At 42.7% G+C, this 10,773-nt stretch overlaps 1 protein-coding gene across 2 annotated transcripts in view; it reads right to left on the bottom strand.

Annotated features, from left to right (window-relative positions):
• The window catches only part of BTBD9 (BTB domain containing 9), a 416,792-nt gene extending 406,262 nt beyond the window's left edge, over positions 1–10,530 (bottom strand). For both annotated transcript variants that reach the window (XR_009565720.1, XM_030870842.2), the window contains exon 1: positions 10,377–10,530. The gene's annotated coding sequence lies outside the window, so the exon portion shown is untranslated. The remainder of the gene's footprint in view (positions 1–10,376) is intronic.
• Positions 10,531–10,773: the final 243 nt, after the last annotated feature.

Genomic DNA, 10,773 nt, shown 5'->3' on the forward strand with positions numbered 1-10,773 from the left:
GCTTATGTTGGGGTGTGCATGTATTAAGAAAACCATGACATGGCACTTTGTAGGCAGTAAAGGATCTCCTAAAGAATATTTTGACATTACTTGATTTTTTTTTTTTTTTTTTTTGCAGAATGCGGGCCTCTCACTGTTGTGGCCTCTCCCGTTGCGGAGCACAGGCTCCGGACGCGCAGGCTCAACGGCCATGGCTCACGGGCCCAGCCGCTCCGCGGCATGTGGAATCTTCCCGGACCCGGGCATGAACCCGTGCCCCCTGCATCGGCAGGCGGACTCTCAACCACTGCGCCACCAGGGAAGCCCATGACATTACTTGATTTTTGCATTGTTTTGACTTTAGAATATAACCACTAACCCCACTCTGACCCCCAACTATATGACTCCACTATAGTCTCTTGCTAATGCCACTGTCTGTAAGAACAAATAACCCATTCTGCTGGTAACTGGAGCCATGGGTTTCCATTTGACTCCCCAACTTAACTAGTTCCACAGCCAGCATTAAAAACAGGAACACTGGCACCCAGCTTTCCAAGGAGAGGGCTGTCTAGTTCTGCTCCAGCTAGCACAGATGAGGGCCCTATGAGAAAATCACATGCGGTGAGGAAAGCAAGCCAATGCAAGTTCCCTTAGGGGAACTTAAACTTAGCTCTCCTTTAGGAAATTACCCAATACCCTGCTACTCTTCATCTCATATCATTTCTACTCCTTCTCCACTAGGCCATAAACTCCTTGAGGACAAGGACCAGGTCATAATGTTTGATGGAAAAATTATCAAAACTGTCTCATCCACTAATCTCATTGGCAAGTAATCACAAAGTACTGCTTCAGGCTAGCACAGACTTTTCTAGAGATTAAAACTATTGAAAACAAGCATGAGCAAATAAAATGTCCATCAAAAAAGGACTTGTGGGCTTCCCTGGTGGCGCAGTGGTTGGGGGTCCGCCTGCCGATGCAGGGGACGCGGGTTCGTGCCCCGGTCTGGGAGGATCCCACATGCCGCGGAGCGGCTGGGCCCGTGAGCCATGGCTGCTGAGCCTGCGCATCCGGAGCCTGTGCTCCGCAGCGGGAGAGGCCACAACAGTGAGAGGCCCGCGTACAGGAAAAAAAAAAAAAAAGGACTTGTTATAGTACATCTGTTAAAAGGGCTTTTTAAAAAAGTAAAATCATGCAAATATAAAACATGTCAAGATTTTATTTAACTCATTAATTAATGAAGCAGCCAGGAAGAAAATAAAATCAGTCCCAAGGAGAAGTCAAAGAACACACATACGTGTATATATAGGCTGTCTGGAATGCTGAAATTGCTTTACAAATAAATGCTGCAAAACTGCTCGATATCCCCAGGACAACGTTCAGTTGCATTCCACTCAACAAAATCCACTTGCATTTCTATGGACAAGAATCATCTGCATTACTCTCAGTTTCCTACAATTTACAGAGTTCTGAAATAGCTCAAAGACAATGACAGGTTCAGATAACAAAGAAGAGTGCACTAGATAGGACAGTCGGTAATCTTTTATGTCCATTTCATAGTCTCTCACAATTTTTCCTGACAACATCCATACAATGGAATATTATGCAGCTGGCTATAGAGAATGAGGCAGCCTTTTCATGTACTGACATGGAATAGCCTCCAGGATATAATGAAAAATAAGCAAGATGCAGTACAGTAATATGGTAGGTGACATTTATGTTTAAGAATAAATATAAAAATATACATCAAATATTTCTGAAAAGATATGCAGGAATGTTAACATTTGGGGGAAGGTGGTGAAGGTTATATGAGAATCATTTTCTGTCTATCTAAAATTAGGTTAAAATTAGAAGAAAAAGCAAGCAGGTAATTGATACTTGTAGAGGGTAGGGGTGATGAAGTCAAGATTTGGTTACCATCTAAAGAAATAAAGTCCCTTTTAATCTTAAAAAACAGTCACTTTTTATGCTTCTTCCGTCTTCAATGATGAGAGCAATATTAAGAAGACATTGCTATCTAATTTTTAGTCTTTTTAGATAAAAAATTCCTATGTTCAGTAGCATGGTTGATGCTATTGTTTAGCCTTCCCCTCCAAAGTGTATACATTGGCTTGGAATGTTCACAACTTGCGTGTGTGGCAGCGGAAGATAATTCCCATATTCTACATTGCTACTGTTTTGTATAAAATAAATTGGTAAAGATTGACACTTTAAAAAAAAAGAAAGAAATAGTCCCAAAATATAAACCAAACTGTGGCACATTTTGAAAAGGTTTCCTGACTAAATCCATTATATTCTATATACATACACCTTCTAAAGAATGAGATTTGGAATTTAATGGACCTACTTTAGGACCTATTCACGAAGTTTCTAAAGTACCCAAAGGACTTTAATATAAGTTAATAGACTCATTTATTGCTCATCATGTAACCCAAAGTCTGTGTTCTATGGAAACTACAATGTGTGCCTTCAGACACTGGTTAGGGAAGTACTCTTCTGAAAGGTTGGAAGGTAAATTAATTTATCTAGAAATGTTTGATTCTATTTAAGATTAATTATGAAAACTACTAAATAAGTATAAATGAAATTACATAAGAATAAATGCATAAAATAGGATAAAAATGAAAAGATTCCAGATGTATTGAAAATAAAGCTAATGAGACAGATGCAAAACTTTAAAAAAGTCACCAACAAACCTTTTTTTTAAATATTTATTTAATTTATTTATTTTCTTTATTTTTTTGGCTACATCGGGTCTTAGTTGGGGCACGCAAGATCTTCACTGAGGCATGCAGGATCTTTTTGCTGTTGTGGCCTCTCCCGTTGCAGAGCACAGGCTCCAGACGCGCAGGCTCAGCCACTCCGCAGCATGTGGGATCTTCCCGGACTGGGGCACGAACCCGTGTCCCCTGCATAGGCAGGCGGACTCTCAAGCACTGTGCCACCAGGGAAGCCCCCATGCAGGATCTTTCATTGCAGTATGCGAGCTTCTCTCCAGTTGTGGCGTGCAGGTTCTGTAGTTTTGCGGCACGTGGGATCTCTCGTTGAGGCACGCAGGCTCAGTAGTTGTGGCGCACGGGCTTAGTTGCCCCTTGGCATGTGGGATCTTAGTTCCCCGACCAGGGATGGAACACATGTCCCCCACATTGGAAGGCGAATTCTTTACCACTGGACCACCAGGGAAGTCCCCAAGAAATCTTAATTTATAAAAACTTGTGGAAATTCCCTGGCGGTCCAGTGGTTAGGACTCTGTGCTTTCACTGACAATGGCCTGGGTTCAATCCCTGGTTGGGGAACTAAGATCCTGCAAGCTGCATGCCATGGCCAGAAAAAAATTAAAAAGTAAAAACTTGCTTTAGATTTTCAAAAAAACCACTACCTTTTCTCCAAAGCATTCCAGAAAATACTGTGAATACACAAGTCAGAAAGGTTACAGCATGTGCTACAACAGAGACAATCAATTTCAGCTGAGGAAATGGCTTCATATGACAAAGTACTTATGGGTGTTTTAAAATATGTTTACAAATCCTTTGACATCCCTCCCCAAAAGGTGGAGCCTAACTGGCTTCCCTTGAGTGTGGGCTGGACTTAGTGACTCATTTTTAACAAACAGAACATAACAGAAGTGGCAGTGTGTGTCATCAAGATAGGATATACAAGGCCTGTGGTTCCCTCCTTGTTCTTCTCTTTTATCACTTGCTCTGGGTAAAGCCAGCTGACATGTTGTGAGGATACTCAAGCAGCCCTAGAAAGACCTAAGGCTGCAGCCATCTTGGAGACAGATCCTCCAGCCCCAGTCAAGCCTTCAGATGACTGCTGCAAGGCTGGTCACAGCTCGACTGCAACCAAGTCAGAGTCCACCCAGCTAAGCTTCAACTGAATTTCTGACCCAAAGATACTGTTGGATAAGAAATGTCTGTTGTTTTAAGCAGCAAAATTTAGAGGTAACTTGTTAAACAGCAATAGATAACAAATACAGGGTTTAATATTTAACCATTTGTATCACTATAATTTTATTTAAAAATTTATTATGAAATTAGTGGAAATCACCTATGCTTTACAAAGATAATTATAATCGATATTTCCAGGAATGTACAAAATAGGACCCAAAAGGGATAAATCTAATCAGAATAAGAACATTAAACCAGAAGTAGGATATACAGACAAGTATTTAGCTTGTAAATAGATTTAAAAATAAACACTTGGGTGGGTGAAAGGAATAAGTGGTGCAGAGAGAAAGAAGATTAGCTGAGAAATCTCAAGTATACATTGTTTGAGGTGAGCAGCAAGATATTTTTCCCTAAGTGTCAAAAAAGTAGTTGTGAATTTACTTTAAATGTCATTAGCATGGAAAAGGACAATTCTTCCTCCAGAAGACTGCACCTATACATAGAGAATGGAAAATCTGAATGTTTATGTAGAATAACCGGTCAGTTGACTAAAAAGTTTTGGGTCAAATATAGCATGTCTTCACTGGAAAATCAGCTTCAGGACCTTTAATTGTCTACCTCCTTTCCCCGTCCATTCCTAACAATATTATCAAACTGTTTCCAATCATTCAGGCAGTTATTAAAATTCTAACTTCTCAAACAACTTTGCCCGAATCAGCAGAAACAAGATTGGATTTCTTCACCTGGAGGTTTGCATGCTAGGGCCCCATGCTGACATGCGTGAAGAGCACTGGCTCTGGAGACCAAGCGTGGGGCTGAAGCCCTGTCCCACCTCGCTGGCCACGAACACAGGCAAACTGTTCTCCCCATTCTGAAACTTGGTTGCCTTACTAGTAAAATGAGGATAATATCCAGCTTACAAGGTTGTTATTATAAGAATTAAATGACTTAGCGAAAAGGCCTAGCATACTACAGCCACTTGATAAACAGTAGCTAGTAGTTAATGATCTTGTTACTTATATACTATATTTCCCAAACCAAGAAAACAAGGACACAAAATGCCAGAATATTTTTTGCATCATATAAAGATCCAAAAGGCAGCCCAGGAGATTAATGTGGATTTATGACATGTTATAATTTCTGGAACATTATAATAGCTTATGAGTTGAAATCAAAACTGAACACTCAGGTGCTCAACAAGTACTGGAGAACCTAGTCTGTGATCAATACTTATATAGCACTTACCATATTCTATGTAGTATTGTAAATATGTTTTTCTGCTCTACCAAATTATATATTCTTTGATTGCTTTAAAAAATTTCCATATATCTCTATATTTTCTCATGGCCCCTTGCATACATACATACGGCTGAATGAATTTAACTTCGAGTCCTTGATGTCTACTCATATCAATATATTCTCAAGATTATAAAATTTAGGCATCAGATCTTCCCCTGACAAACTGTGTGCACACTCATTCACACAGTATCATACCCTCTAACTAAAGCCAGTGTTGGATACCCAGAGCAATGAGCATCCCTCTATGTGCAGCACTCTGCACAGTTTCTGGCACACAGTAAATACTTAATGACTGTTAGCAGAAAGAATAAATGAAAGAGAACAAGAACCCAGGAAGCGTGGTGAGTAGCTAACTGATCTAGCTACAATTTAACTCCTGAAATCTCTTTTCAATGTGTTTATATCTTTGCACAACTGTTTGATTTCCTTATACAGCAGTACTCTCTTATAACTGCCAATCATAGATTAGGACTACTTTTGTGCTATATGAGGATATGAGACATGTAAGATCCAAAGTATATCGGCGTACAAGAAATAAGTCCTTATATTCTGGTTCCTCTCCTTCCACATTTCTGTGATTATATCTCACCCTGTTTCTTTCCTTTAAGTTTTGCCCATCCTATTGTAAACATCCCAGGTACAGTGAGTATATTATTTGCTTACCCTATAAACCTGCAAAGTGCCTAATACAAGATACAGATTGTAATCTTGACACTTGTTACTGACAATTATTTTGCAAATTGGACTTTCTGACATTTAAAAAAAGTGGGCGGGGAGGGGGCGAATCTAATACAAAGTCAAAAGCATCTAGCTATGCATCAGGTATTTGCAAGAAATTTTCTGTAGTTATTGTGTTTGTGTGTGTGTGTGTCTGTAAAATTAGAAAAAGTACCTTGTATGAGACCCAACAGAGATATAAGAGAATGAATGAAATCTGTGTTTGAGTATGTGCAATCATGCACAAGAACAGTATTAAACAGCTTCAAAGGCTCATTCAAACAATGCTATGTGCCAAGCATTACACCAAATTCTGGAGAAAACAGAAATAAGAAGGAGATGAGGTTCATCGAACTGGAAAGCAGACTGGTGGATCTAGAGAGTCTGCAGGCTGTTATTTCCTTATCCTTCTCTAAAGTCTCTCTGGGTTCTCCAACAAACTCAATCTCGTTGTTAGCCTCTATGCTGGTTCCTCTTTCACTAACCCTCTAAATCAGTGGTTCTCAAAGCGTGGTCCTGGGAATAACAACATCAGCATCACCTGAGAACTTGTTCAAAATGCAAATTCAGGAGCCACACCCAGACCTATGGAATCAGAAACTTTGGGGGTGGGACTCAGAAATCTGTGTTTTACCAAAGCCTCCGGGTATTTCTGACGCATGCTCAAGCTTGAGAAACCATCTAAGTTTGATTTAAGTGTTGATTTCCAAAAATTCCACTCCTTGCCCTTTCCAGTTCTCGCTCTCAACTTTTCTGCATAGGAATATCTTTTCTTCTACTACCTCTGCGACTGTAACTACTAATAGCAACAGTTGTTATTTATTAAGCATGTATCAGCTAGGCATTGTGCTAACTGCTGTGCACATACCATCTTAATCTCCACAACAATTCTTTAAAATATTATTAACCCCACTTTTCAGAAGAAACTTAGGTTCAGAGATGCTAAATTACTTGCCCGAGGTTACCCATCCCAATCAATAGTGGCATAACAGAGATTTGACTTCAGGTTTTCCTGACTCCAAAGTCCACAGCATTAATTACTATACTAAGTCCTAGAATGGTACTACTTCCATAGCCTTGGAGGCTGTCAGTTATATTACAATTATTCCTAAACTGTCTCATAAACTCTGGAGTAGAATTTCTAGTTACCTAATGGGCCTCTCTAAACTCCACACATGGGCCTTAAAATTAACATGCCATCATTTCTTCCCTCCACTGTAAATCTATTCCTCCTCCTGTGTTTTCTAATTTAATGTCCTCATAATCCCCAGTTACTCGAGCTGGACATGTCACCTTTGACTTCTCACTCTCTCTCACCTCTAGCTGTTCATAACATTTAGAGACTTTTAACATCTAAAATATCTTTACAAGCCATCCATTCCCACTGTCCCTCTTCAGGGTCCCAGCATCTCTCACCTACATCCTAACTGGTCTCCCGCCCTCTCGGCTCTAATGCAGTTCTGCATATGAACTGCCTGTTAACTTTCTGATCTGATTATTCTACCTTTCAAGGTTCTCTATCACCAACACGGGGGTAGTGTTGGAAGGAGGGAGACTAGGTTTTTTAGAATGGAAGACCTCCTTGTAATTTGGCTCCAACCATACCTTTCCTGTCTCATCACTTCTGCCATACAAGAAGCCTACAAAAAACTCAAGGTTTTCCCATTCAATTTTAATCTTCAGCAATTTTGCTTATACTCTCCCCTCTGGCGGGAATGATTGTTTTCCTTTTTCCATGTAGCAAAATGCTACTTAACCTTCAGGGCTAAGTTCCACGTCTTCTCTTTAAAGTTTTCCCTGACTCTATCAATTTATTTCCCCAGCCAAAGTGATCTATTCCTTCAGCATTTTATTCATTCCAAAAGTGGTGAACTCTTATCACAGCACATCACGGTTAGTGTTTGTCCCCCCTGATGAACACCTGGTATCTCAGCTACACTGTGTTTTATTCTTTGTCTTGCTGGCACCCAACACAGTGCCTAGCCATAGCCAGAACCCAATAAATATTTGCTGAGTTGTTAACTAACATTTGCTGTTGCAACATTACACAGGTTAGCAATTCAAGTTCAGGTTTATGCAACACTCAAAAGAAAGCTCACATAACAACAAAAGATAAAGACTAACGGTTCAATATTTAAGAGCAGCATCTTTAATTTTCTCAAATGTTTTTGTCAACATTTTTCAGTATCCTTTTTCAAATAGACTCCTTTCCCAGCTAACATTATTTTTATTTTTTACAGGATCAGCAGTAATTACAAACCTCAGACCACTATAAGAGATAATCCCAAGCAAAACTGTGTCACTGAGAGTAGCTCGATAATTGCTTTGGGTACATCATTTCAGTAAATTTCCAATGGAACGGCCCAAGCACATAGGTAGATTTTAGAAATGAGGACATGCGTGCGCTGCTGACTAAATACATAAGATACATGCACATTAGTGAGGCATTAATTCAAATTAGTACTGAAATCAGAGGTATACAACAACCTGATTTTGGTTCAACGATAATATCCTTTCATTTTAAGTAAGGATAACACTTATGATTGTTTAAGACTCTACTCTGAGTAACACAACTCCCATCCCTCCAGGAAAGTAGGCTCCATCTTGCTATCAGTGGGATGCTGATGAGCCTGCCTTAGTCTTAACACTTTCCCTCCCCAACCTACTAAACCTTATCTCTCCAATTTTCCCCTCTCATGGTACACGTAAGTTGCCGCAATATATCCCCCAATGACCAAATTCACACTATTTTCTCAACATATGACTTATCTCTTCTCTAACAGAAATTTTACACTTCTTTCAAAGATGAGACGAAATCTTACCTCTTCTGAAGAGTTCACTAATTCAGCCCACAAGTCTTATCTTTTCTAAATTTCTACTGCACTTAAAGTATAGGACTTCACATAGCACCTGTTTACATACTATTTGGTTTCATAATTATTTTATATAATATGCTTTATCTTCCTAGCTAGACTGTTTGCCCTTAAAAGGGCAGGTCTTTTATGTCATTTGTAATCCCACAGTCCTCCTCTCATATGCAGCATAATACTAGGAAGAGGGGGCACATGTATTAACTACTTGAAGGACTGAGCTAACTGCGTGTTATGACTTATCCACGGTGTCACATATAATAAATATCTATTCCGTGCCTACTCTGTGGCAGGCACTTTTGTAGGTACTGGAGATATGGCCCTGAAGAAAACAAACGTGATTCCTGTCCTAAAAGCTATTATAGTCCAGAACGCAAAAGATACTGAATTCCGAGTACCCTAAGTGCTACAGAGCAAGGTTATCACTGGTTCCAAGACGTAAGAACCTCAAACAACATACTTTACAGATCCTCAGTTATGAAACTGAATTACAGAATTTTAGATCCGAATGAGAAGTTACAAGTTATTTTCTTCAATTTTCTTGCACAAATCATGATTAAATTTCGGTATAGCCTGTCTTTCTACCGCACTGCCTTCATCAACGGTCAGAAAAGACTGACTTCCTTCCTACCTCTAATACTCCTTTCTCCCGAGCACGGTCACTACTGCAGCCACACATCTACCCACTAGAGAGCCCAGCGCACTGAGAAGAAAGCACTGGGCTGATGATCAGCTGCACCCAATCAGGCTTGTCTGACCATCGACATTTTTCCAGCTCACACGCTGAACAAAATCTGTATTTTCTGCTTAGTAAATAACAAGCCCGCGCTACTTTTAAGAAAAAGAAAAACCGGTGCCTCCACGCTTCCTCGGCCCTAATAACGACAGAAGCACAACATGACTTAGGGAAACAAAACAGCTGATGTGAGTCTATGAGGAAGAACTGAGGATGGCTAGCCGCCCCTTGGCCGCAAAACCTGTAGCAACAATGTGATAAAATGCTTAGGGCCGACAAAGTTTGGGGCGTGCATTAAGCACGTGCGCACACACACGAAGTTGGAAACACTAGGCAACAGGTGGGCCGCCCCCTCTGTACACTGACAGATCGCCTTCTCCAGGTCGTGGGTGTGTCTGACGCCGCACGCAGGCACTGATTCACAACTCCCTCCATAACAACCAGCCCCGCCTCAGAGCCCAGCCAAGGCAGGGGAGTTGAGGGCCCCAGCAGTGCCAAACTTTCCGGACCCCAACCTCGGCGTCCCTGGTTCCGCCTCGTCTCGGTCTCGCGCCAGCTCGTGTCAGGCAGGATGCGAGGCTGCTCTAGGAACCGGGCTTCTCGGGATTCCGACTCCTCGGCCCGGGAGCCTGGCAGAGCCACCCCGAAGTCCCCAAACACCTCCTGCCTACAACACATTCCAGGACTAGAGTCTTCGCCGGCCAGCTGCTGCCGCTTCCCACAGCGACCTAGCCCAGGAACTGACCCTCGTCAGCCCCCGTCCCCGCTCCTTCCCCGCCCCGGGAAAAAGCAGATGAGGAGCGTGAAGGGGCGCGCGTCCCCGCGCCCCGGGCCCGCGCAGCAGGTGCGGCCAGGCCCCACCTCCCTGGCGAGGCCGCGGCTACTCACCCCCACGATGTTCCTCTGCGACCTCACCGCCCGCACAGACCCTCTTCCGTCCGCTCCGCACCCGCCTCGTAGCGACCGCCCCCTCGGCCCCTGCCGTCGCCGCCGTCCTCGCCGCCGCCGCCGCCGCGGCGCGCGTCCGCTCTCACGCACACCGCCGTGGCCGCGCACGCGCCTCTGCGCGCTGGCGTCACGTAGCAACCGATCAGTGGCGGGCAAGCGGGAACCGCGGATTTAGGGCCGGGAGGTTGGGTCCCGCGGGTTTTGCGGCTTTCCCCCACCCGCCCGATCCGCTGCCCTCCTGAGCAGGGGGCCCCAGGGTGTGGCTGCCCTGCCGGCACCTAGCTCCGGGTAAGTTACGTCACTCTACGTCACTGTATGGCCTCACCGATCGCGTCAC

This window comes from Globicephala melas, chromosome 11 (genome assembly GCF_963455315.2).
Source record: "Globicephala melas chromosome 11, mGloMel1.2, whole genome shotgun sequence".
In the NCBI taxonomy this organism is placed as follows: Eukaryota; Metazoa; Chordata; class Mammalia; order Artiodactyla; family Delphinidae; genus Globicephala; species Globicephala melas.